The sequence below is a fragment of the Melanerpes formicivorus genome, unplaced genomic scaffold (assembly GCF_026170545.1).
Source record: "Melanerpes formicivorus ecotype bairdi unplaced genomic scaffold, bMelFor1.0.p_v2 SCAF_5, whole genome shotgun sequence".
In the NCBI taxonomy this organism is placed as follows: Eukaryota; Metazoa; Chordata; class Aves; order Piciformes; family Picidae; genus Melanerpes; species Melanerpes formicivorus.
In genome coordinates, this window is record NW_027142357.1 from 30,650,817 (window position 1) to 30,660,395 (window position 9,579).

The following is a 9,579-nucleotide window of genomic DNA, read 5'->3' on the forward strand; positions in this document are numbered from 1 at the left end:
TAAGTCTTGCTGAGGAAGGCTAAAGCGTACACAGCAGAGGCTGAATAAGGATTGTGTATTACTTTGTTCCTCAGCATCGGCTTAACATAAATGCCTCACAGGTCTCTCTTGGTCCTGTTGGGCCAGCAGACAAAGGGTAGCAGGACTAAGTGTTTTGGGCAGACTAGTAGCAGCTGGATAGTAAATCTAATGAAGAGATTCTGAAATGCTGGATTTGTTTCATCTACCAAAAGAAAGAGAAAGGGAGCCTGGACAAGATCCCAGGAGACTGAGTGCTCTGGGATATGGGAGACCCAAATGGGAGTCCCAAGTTTGAAAAAGTTTATATGCCAGTCCCCTGCAACCAGAGAGGATAATTTTGCTTCAGTTGTAAAGGAGTTGTCCATCTACCTCTGACACAATAACTAAGGTCCTTATTTGTTCAGACTAGAGCAGCTCCTACAGGAGAGACTGGAAGAGACTTGCTTTCCAATCTGAATCAAGAAAAGAAAGAGCAAAGTGCCATTTCCTCTTTCCTCTCCCCACACCATTGCATTCTGGTTTGGTAGCCACACTGACCCCCAAACCTCTCCCAGCTAGCTGCAGTTGCGTGAAACAGTATTGAGAATTTTTCTGACCAAATTAGCTCTGAATTTTGCTTAAAGCGTTCAGTTTGGGAGTAAAAATGCAGATGCAACTCCCATTATGAGTAAGCTCTAAGTGAATGCTTCAGACAGAACCTTGTTTCAGATGGAAGTGCTTCATGGGTGATTTTTGGAGGCCAGTTGCTTTTCAAAAGAAAAGTCAAGACCTGGCAAGTTAGCCTACAGGTATTTTCTTAGTCTGTTTTCTTTTTGAAAACTGAAAAGCAAACTCACTCTCTGTATTTTTGGTAGTGCTGCATGACAAGAAAGAAATGTTTCCTATATGGATTTCCTAGAATAATACTAAACTCCTGCCAACTTGCATTTTATAAACTATGAAACAAACCCTTCACTCAAAACATCTCTCAGGGGAGCAGGGACTGTTGTCCACGTGCACCTCATTTTAATTTCATAGGCTTACTTTAGTATGATTGGGTCTGTAATGGTGCACTGGGACTGTGGGAGTAAACTCTGAAAACTGAGAGGGGTGAAATGAGCTTTTATCAGCAGGTGCTGAGCATCAGGGCCAAACTCTGGCTATTCCTTTGCCTTTGGCAGCCTGACCGCACCATGGCCCCACTGGAACTGCGGGTGTGCAGCCCTCTGGTTGATCCGGTTGTGTACATAACTGCTCTGTGCTGGAACTGATTGGAACCCAGCATTTCTCCTGTTATTTTCCTTGGCTGCTGGTGACAAGATGCTATGATTTCTCTGTGCATCCTGCCTTTATTTTCTGATTAAGGAAGAAGCATATCTGTGTGTATCTACAAAGAAAATTACTCCATTTTTATCTGCTGGCAACCAGGACTCCTGGAATGCCTGACTGACCAGCACTGCTGCGATACTCCCGGTGAAGCACTCTTGCCAAGGTTTTGGCAGGCACTGTATGATGCAATGTTGGGGAAAAAAAATAATTAAAAAATCAACAAAAAACTCAATATGTAAGGCAGCAATTTCCAGACTGTGGTTTCTGAGTTAAGCTGAGCTGTGTTCATTAGCCTGGTGCAGCTGGTTTTGAGGCTAGAAAAAAAGATGGTGTGTTAGCCCAAAACGTATGGAATCACAGCTCCAAGGCTGGCCCATAATTAAAGCCAGAAGGATGTCTGAGCGTTTCTAGCCCGCTGCCAGACTTGGTTCTTGATTTGCAAGAGTCCTGCTCACGGAATTTCTCTGTCCTGGTGCCCAGAGCACTCACCACTCTAATGCTCCTTAAGGAACAGTTATTCTGTGTTTGCTTCGAAAGCATCATAGTGCTAATTATTCTCATTAGCTCTGAGCCACTAATAAATTATCTTTCCTCCTGCTCTTCCATCACTCAGTAATGAGAGCCATTTAGTCAGATTTTGCAGATACTGCTCCCTCCCTCTCTACAACACATGATTCGCTGCAAGCATTCATCATAGGAAGAAAGCTTCTACGTGAACAAAATCTTTTCAAATGAGTCTCTGGTGCCCCAGTTAAGTGGGTGTCTACATTGCAGGCATGCAGAAGAGCCTTCTTCATTAATATGTGCAATTCTGTGCGAGCTGATTAGCTCTTGCAGCTCATTTGGTAGCAAATGTGTAAATCCGTCACACTCCAAATGCCAAATATGTGCTCAGCTAAATTATGGAGAAGTAAGAAACTGCAGAAGTTGGGACTCTCTACATGGAAAAAGAGGTCCTTATCCCATGCATTAAAATGGAACTCTGGATTTATCTAAAGCATTTGTCACTCCTCTGCTTTGTCATGTTTCTGCTTGCAAAATGAACTATTCTTCCTGTCGTGTTGATGGCCCTTTCAGTATGTGTGGGTGTTTTAATTTTGTGCCTAACATTTGTAACAGACACCTGATACCTCCTCTCAATTCCCATAAAATAATAGCCACCACACAATGCAATCTTCCTTGCACAGTACATGCAACTAAATAATCAGTTCATAACCATGAATTATTAGTAACCCAGTTACCATCATGCTGCTTCTTTGTTTGTTGAAACTACTAAAGAGAAAGGGAGGGTGGTGAAACTTGTTTTTCGTCTGTGTTTTTTAGCCAGTGCAATGCTGCACAATTAAATGAATATAAAAGCCAATACCAGTACAAGGGGAAGCACTCAAAAATGTCACCTTTCTATGGAGAGGGGCTGGTCTGCTGCTGCAAACATTAAGTGCCCTCATCAGTTCCTCTGGGACCCAAGGAGGAAATTTGCCTTAAGAGCTCCTAATTTATGTGTGCTTTTGCTCCTCTTCAGTCAAGTAGCTGCAGAGCCAACCTAGCCTCAAGGCATAGACTCACCAGCTCAGGCCAGGCAAAGCACTTTTACTTTCAGCATGTGGAGAAATCAAAGTGCAGAGACAGCTTGATCTCCAGTGAGAGCAGCATTTTGGCATCATCTTCTGGCCACACAGCTTATGGGGAAAAAGCTTCCTGCTTCCCAAAAATTCTGGTAGGGAATGCTGTCTTTCTCCAAGTTGAGATTAAACACCTGAGAGAATGTCTCCTAGGAAAATGTGCAGCATAACAATGAAGTTCCAATCCCGATGGATAGTGAGAGGATGCCCCGTTAGTGTGGAACAGGGTGATCAGGTCCAGTGCTCCCTATTGCATCCCCAGAATGCACTCGGACCTCTCCAATAGTGTGGGCTTGACTGCCGAGAGGGAAAGGACAGCTCTCTGCTTGGCTGGCCTCCAGTGGGTACAAGGTAATCCTCATTGACAATATGGACAACACACTACAGACTGAGGTTTTCTAGTTCCCTTTTTAAAGAGGAACAAACTGCCCTCAAGGAAGACTTTCCATGATACAACAAGAGGATAATGGGGGCAGAGGAGAGGTAATGCAGAAATGTGGAGTCTTTTCATGATGCTGCCCAGCTCCTGGCACATCCCCTAGGACTCTGGGGTCTTTCACTCCTTCCATCTGCAGGAGACCATAAAAAGATAGCCACGGGACTCCTAACTTTCCTAAAACTCCCCTGTCTACCACAAGCCTCCCTTAGGCAAGACAGCAGAACAAAAGGAAGGACTGCAGGAGTCTCAGAAGTAGAGTTCACCTGCAGTAAAGTTGTGTCCCCCTGCTGAGGTACCACAGTATTAGGTGCATTATGTATATTTTTGGTGGATGCATAATCTTAATTGTTGTGTATTGTTTGTATTGTAGTCCCAAGATCCAGGTCCTCATTATACTAGATGCTGTACAAATATATAAGAGACTGTCATGCATGAAAAGGCTTTTATTATGTAAATAGTCAGGTTAGGGAAAAAGCAGTAGTGTTATCTCTGTTTTACAGATGAGGCAGTGAGAAGAGAAAAAAGGAGAAAGCATTTTGCCCAAGGACACGCAAAGTCTGTGGGTCAGCCGTGGACTTGAAATTCAAGTCTCGATTGAGTTTCTTACCAGCTCTTTCAATTTGTGTACTGTCCACAACATAATTAAAAATTAGGCACAAAGAAGGCAATACCATGTGTAATTCATCTCTATCTGGACCAATCAGCCAGTACCTCTCCAACAAATCCTCCCCAACTCTTCTCTGTTTCTTAAAAACCTGTATTTCTTCCATGCCCAACACCTGCACTTGCCTTACAAGTTAAGGCACTGCACATGTAGTCCTCTGATTTTCTGCAACATGTATGATGTTTGAGTTGGACTACAAACCTGTTCAGGTGAAGACCCCGTTCCATGTGGGGCCGTGTCTTAGCTGAAGCAGCCAGGTGAAGTTATTTATTCTGATTTAAATAATGCTGCTAGCAATATTTAGAACCAAAATAGAGATGCATGTACTTTTCTGCTAGTGAATATAGTGAGGCATCCAACACATTCATAACTGCTGCTCTAACTAGTCTATACCAAAGACTAATAAAAGACAGATTTGTCTCAAAAGGCTCAATATATATTGCTCTGTGTACATCAATGTTTTATGTTAGGCTTTAGGAAAGGATGTGGGAGGAGAGAATTACAGAAATCATGACAGTCACTGGAAAACAGAATAAAACTAAATTGGCATTTACTAAGGCTTGATAATACCAGAGTAATTCAATAGCTTTCCTTGATATAGTAATTAATTAGCTAGACAAAGAAGGGAAATCTGGCTCTCTGGACTTAGTAAAGCAGCTGATGAAGAGCACGTATAAAATGGTATCTCCTACCTGGAGAAGTTTGAGGTAATTTGTAGAGGGACTGCATGACATACATGGTGCTAGAAGAGAAGCTGAGCGAGTTGAAAGGCAATGATTCAGAGCTCCTGAAAAGTAAATCTTAAGACTGATTATTATTATTTTCATTATTGATCCATTTGGAAAACAGAAGTGTCTGATCATTAGAATGTATTGAAGTCACAAAGTCAGGAGGTATTATTGGCGTAGAGAAAGTTGAGAATATCCCACAAAAAGAACTGAATGTCCTTGAAAAATAAGGCCACAGAAGTAGTAAGAGAGCTAGCAGCAGAGCAAAAATCTGCAGGAAACCAGCAGTTACACAGATTTTCAACCATTTGCCCCAGTGTGGCATGGGCATGGAGAAGGCAACCAGCACCAGAACAAGGGCACACAGTCTCAAGCTGAGCCAGGGGAAGTTTAGGCTCGAGGTGAGGAGAAAGTTCTTCACCGAGAGAGTCATTAGCCATTGGAATGGGCTGCCCAGGGAGGTGGTGGAGTCACCGTCCCTGGAGGTATTCAAGAGGAGATTGAACGTGGCACTTGGTGCCATGGTCTAGTCATGAGGTGTGTGGTGACAGGTTGGACTCGATGATCCTCAAGGTCTCTTCCAACCTTAGTTATACTGTGATACTGTGAACTGAAACTCTAAAATGCAGTAAGAGAGATGTTGCCAGAAGAGCAAAGAAAGTATGAATGACCTTGTACAAGACCCCAGCAAGATTTTCTTCAGAATAAAATGTATGATCCTGACAAATCACATAAGAGAAAGCTAGATTCTTAATGAAATGGATGCAGAAATGGACTGTTGAGGAGACTGGAGAACCTTTTGTGAAAGGAAAAGTGTGCACACACAGCTTGTTCAGCCTAGCAGCTGAAGATGCACTTTGCTTACTCTTTGGAAATATATCAGCCAGGGGAAATATTAAAGGTAAGAAATCTTGGCATTTGAGACAATGGGTATAAACTGGCCATGAATAATTTAGGCTACCAATTAGGTGTTCCTTATTCACCGACATAGTGAGGGTGTGAAAATGATAGGGACAAAAGCACACCTAGTTTTACTTATGAAGCTCACGGAAATGTATTGAATGGGTGATGTGATCCAGTTGCTTGCAGTACCTGGGGACTGGATCCGATGACCCAGAAAGTCCTGTGTCTTAGCATATCCCTATATCTTAGCAAGTTTCTATTACAGTGAGCTACCACCTCCATCTTATAATCTTATTAGTTATTACAGTGCCTAATAATCCCTTCAGTCCTAAGAAACCTTTCTATCCTTCTGAATTAAATTTCAAATGGAACCTCCTAACTGTGAATTACGAATCCATATGTGGTTTTGTTCTTACTCAAGTAAGTTTGCTGTGGCTATTATCATAGACAAAGACAAATTTCTTAAGGGACCAAGAGTTCTTTGAAGTTAAATTATAGTGTTCATGGACAACTGTACCAGCAAATAATGATTTTCTTATTTATTGTAATTGCTTAAATGGCTCCTAATGAAATTTTTGGCCCCATGAAGTAATCAGCTTGGAATGACTTTCCCTTCTATGAAAATATTTACATACAAACAAAGCCTGCCAATGTGTTCAGTTACAGTCATGTAGGGAACTAAAGGGATTATGTGTACCAGCAGTATATTCATGTGGCTTTCCAGATCAGCTGCTTCTACCAGACAAGCAATAAAGTAAGCAGAAAAGCCCCAAAGAGAGACCGTCTCTGTTGGAATGGCTTGGGACAGGATCAGAAAAGCTCACTTGTGTTATTTCCATAAGCCCACAGTGCTGATGGTCCTGTAAATAAAAATGTATTAACAACATGTTGCTTTTCAAACTAATTGAGATGCAGCGTGAAGATTACTTCTCAGAAATAGGATGTTCTTTGTGCAGGAGATCATGCTGGGCTCTGCTGCAACAAGAGCCATTAGGATAACGCTGTATTTTGTATAAACATCTGCATTTATTACCAGTGAGACATTTGATGTGACATTATGGGCGGGCTTCAGACTTGTAAAGCCCTTGAGAATTAAATACTATTGTGCCGTGGAAGAAACTCCTCTGCCTGGCACAGCCCCTTATGACCGAACCAGCAGAGAAGGCATTAAAAGAGAAGCAAGGAAATAAACTGGATATAGTGCTGATGATTTTTATGACCTTGCTCACACTTGCTGATGCTGTGTTAGCAAGAACAGCTCTTTCCAGTGAATATATTCTTAGTTCTTGTGATTATGGACACAGGTTTCTCTAAAACCGCTAAAATCAGATGCACTTTTTTTTAGAGTGCAGAATTGTTAGACAGTCAGGGGGCTTTAGCCAGCACCACGTTTTCAGGAGCCTGATTCAGCATCCATAACAAAACTGGGCTGCACTCAACATAAATTTACTGATTCAATGGCCTGCATTAGGAATAGTGTGGCCAGCAGGAGCAGGGAAGTCATTGTGCCCCTGTACTCTGCATTGGTTAGGCCGCACCTTGAGTACTGTGTCCAGTTCTGGGCCCCTCAGTTTAAGAAGGACATCGAAACACTTGAACGTGTCCAGAGAAGGGCAGCAAGGCTGGGGAGAGGCCTTGAACACAAGCCCTGCGAAGAGAGGCTGAGGGAGCTGGGATTGTTTAGCCTGGAGAAGAGGAGGCTCAGGGGTGACCTCATTGCCCTCTACCACTACCTGAAGGGTGGTTGTGGCCGGGAAGGGGTTGGTCTCTTCTCCCAGGCAACCAGCACCAGAACAAGGGGACACAGTCTCAAGCTGCGCCAGGGGAGGTTTAGACTCGAGGTGAGGAGAAAGTTCTTCACCGAGCGCACCGAGCGAGTCATTCGTCATTGGAATGTGCTGCCCAGGGAGGTGGTTGAGTCACCATCCCTGGAGGCGTTCAAGAGGAGATTGGATGTGGCACTTGGTGCCATGGTCTAGTCATGGGGTCTGTGTTGATAGGTTGGACTCGATGATCCTCGAGGTCTCTTCCAACCTAAGTTATACTGTGAATATATCTGTTTTTTCATGGGAATTGGGATTGCCATCCAAGAAAGAGGAAGCACACTAATGGATTATTAGAATGCTTTCCAGCTTGCAAAATACCTCCAGCTCCAAGCACCAAACTTGAGGGAAGACAGAAGGAAAAAAAGGTCCAGAGAAAGACAGATCTTTACTGGACAAAAGTTTGCTGTTTGTTTTTTAGACAACCAAAAATAAATGAAAGGCTTTGGGTTTAATTAGGAAAAAAAAGCATTTTAAGTGTAACTGCCTTGTTAGCCATGCTTTAGTTCACTGTGAGAGCTGGGAGTGCTAGTTCATTAGGTGGTGTTGGATGACAGGTTGGACACGATGATCTTGAAGGTCCCTTCCAACCTGGTCTGGTCTATTCTATTCTATTCTATTCTAAAGCTCTAATTCCACTTCTGACTCTGCCACTACCTCCTTCAATGACCTTGTGAAATTTATTTCACTTCTTGGGGCCAGGCTCACCTGAAAATAAAAATAATTACTTTTTTTCTTTCCCCTAGGAATGTATAAGTCCTAGCTAATAATTGTATATATAACTTTTGATGTCCTGTTTATGTCAATGCAAAATGCTTATCTTTTTCTTTTCCCCCTTCAAAACATTTACAAAAGGTCAAGAGAATATTAGGGTAGGAAGACAAACAGTTGAGAAGAACTAGAAAAATTGAAATGACACACGTATGCACTTATCACAAATCTTTAGGCAGCCTCTAATTAGGTAATCACTACTTCTCAGCATTATAGTAGATGCTATCATAAGCTGTTAAACTGTGTAGCAGCTTGTAATACTGTGTGCTCTGTTTGTACAGGATAAGGACGCTGTGGAAATCATTCAGATGAATGTATCATCTTCGAAATGTATGCCACAGTTGTGCCTAGTGAGTCAGGATTGAGATGTTACCATGCTCAGCTCTACAAAAGCCTGACAGGGAACACAGTTTCTTTCTGACAGGCCAAGATACTAACTTGGAGATGCAAAGCAGCTTATTCAAACATGAAGACCTTCCATCCCTTGTGATGCTTAAGCAAGACTTGTTCATAGTGCACATCTTTGGCAGTTACCCCCAGCAACCAGCTTTCACTGTGTGAAGGATGCTCAGAAAAGGGTCTTCTGCTGTGGTCACCAGGATATCACTTTTTCATTGAGCTTTTAGGTCCAGAGAAACACTATCTCTCACCAAGCACCTGCAGGTGACCTCAGCAGGCCCTGCTCTCCTGTGTTTGCTGTCCTCTCCCACATCTCCACACCACTGCTATCTCCTGACTCCTCACCTTACCGCTACCCAACTCACTTCAAGTCTGATCTGAAAACACTTCTTCCCCACCTTAGTTACTCAAATCCATGGCCATAGTTACCCTTGTACCCCTTGCTGCAGCCTCATTTGACACAGAAGGCTTGATTCCTCAGCTTGGCTGAGCTTTGCTTGAAGCACAAGGGAGAAAGCCTGGGGGCTGAAAGGGCAACAAATAATCTCCAGCAATAGTAACTTATGCCTGCTTATAAGATCCAAGAGATCATTTTAACACACCTGACATTCACATACACTGTCTCAGGGGTAGGGAGTGATACTCCATTGGTATCTGGAGTTCCCATAGGTGTCCAACTAAACCAGTTTATGCCGCTGAGAGAAGGCAGACTAGAAGTTGGAGAGTATTTATCTGCTTCAGTGCCATCCTACTGACTAGCTTGCTCCTAAGTGAAGCCCTAAAGTCCAGACTGCAAGGTATATCACCTCAACCCCAACACTCTTTGCCATGCTGCAAGCACTTGGGATAGTGAGGCAGTAACAGATGGAAGAAATTAAAAAGCATTAGTGAGGAAATAAGC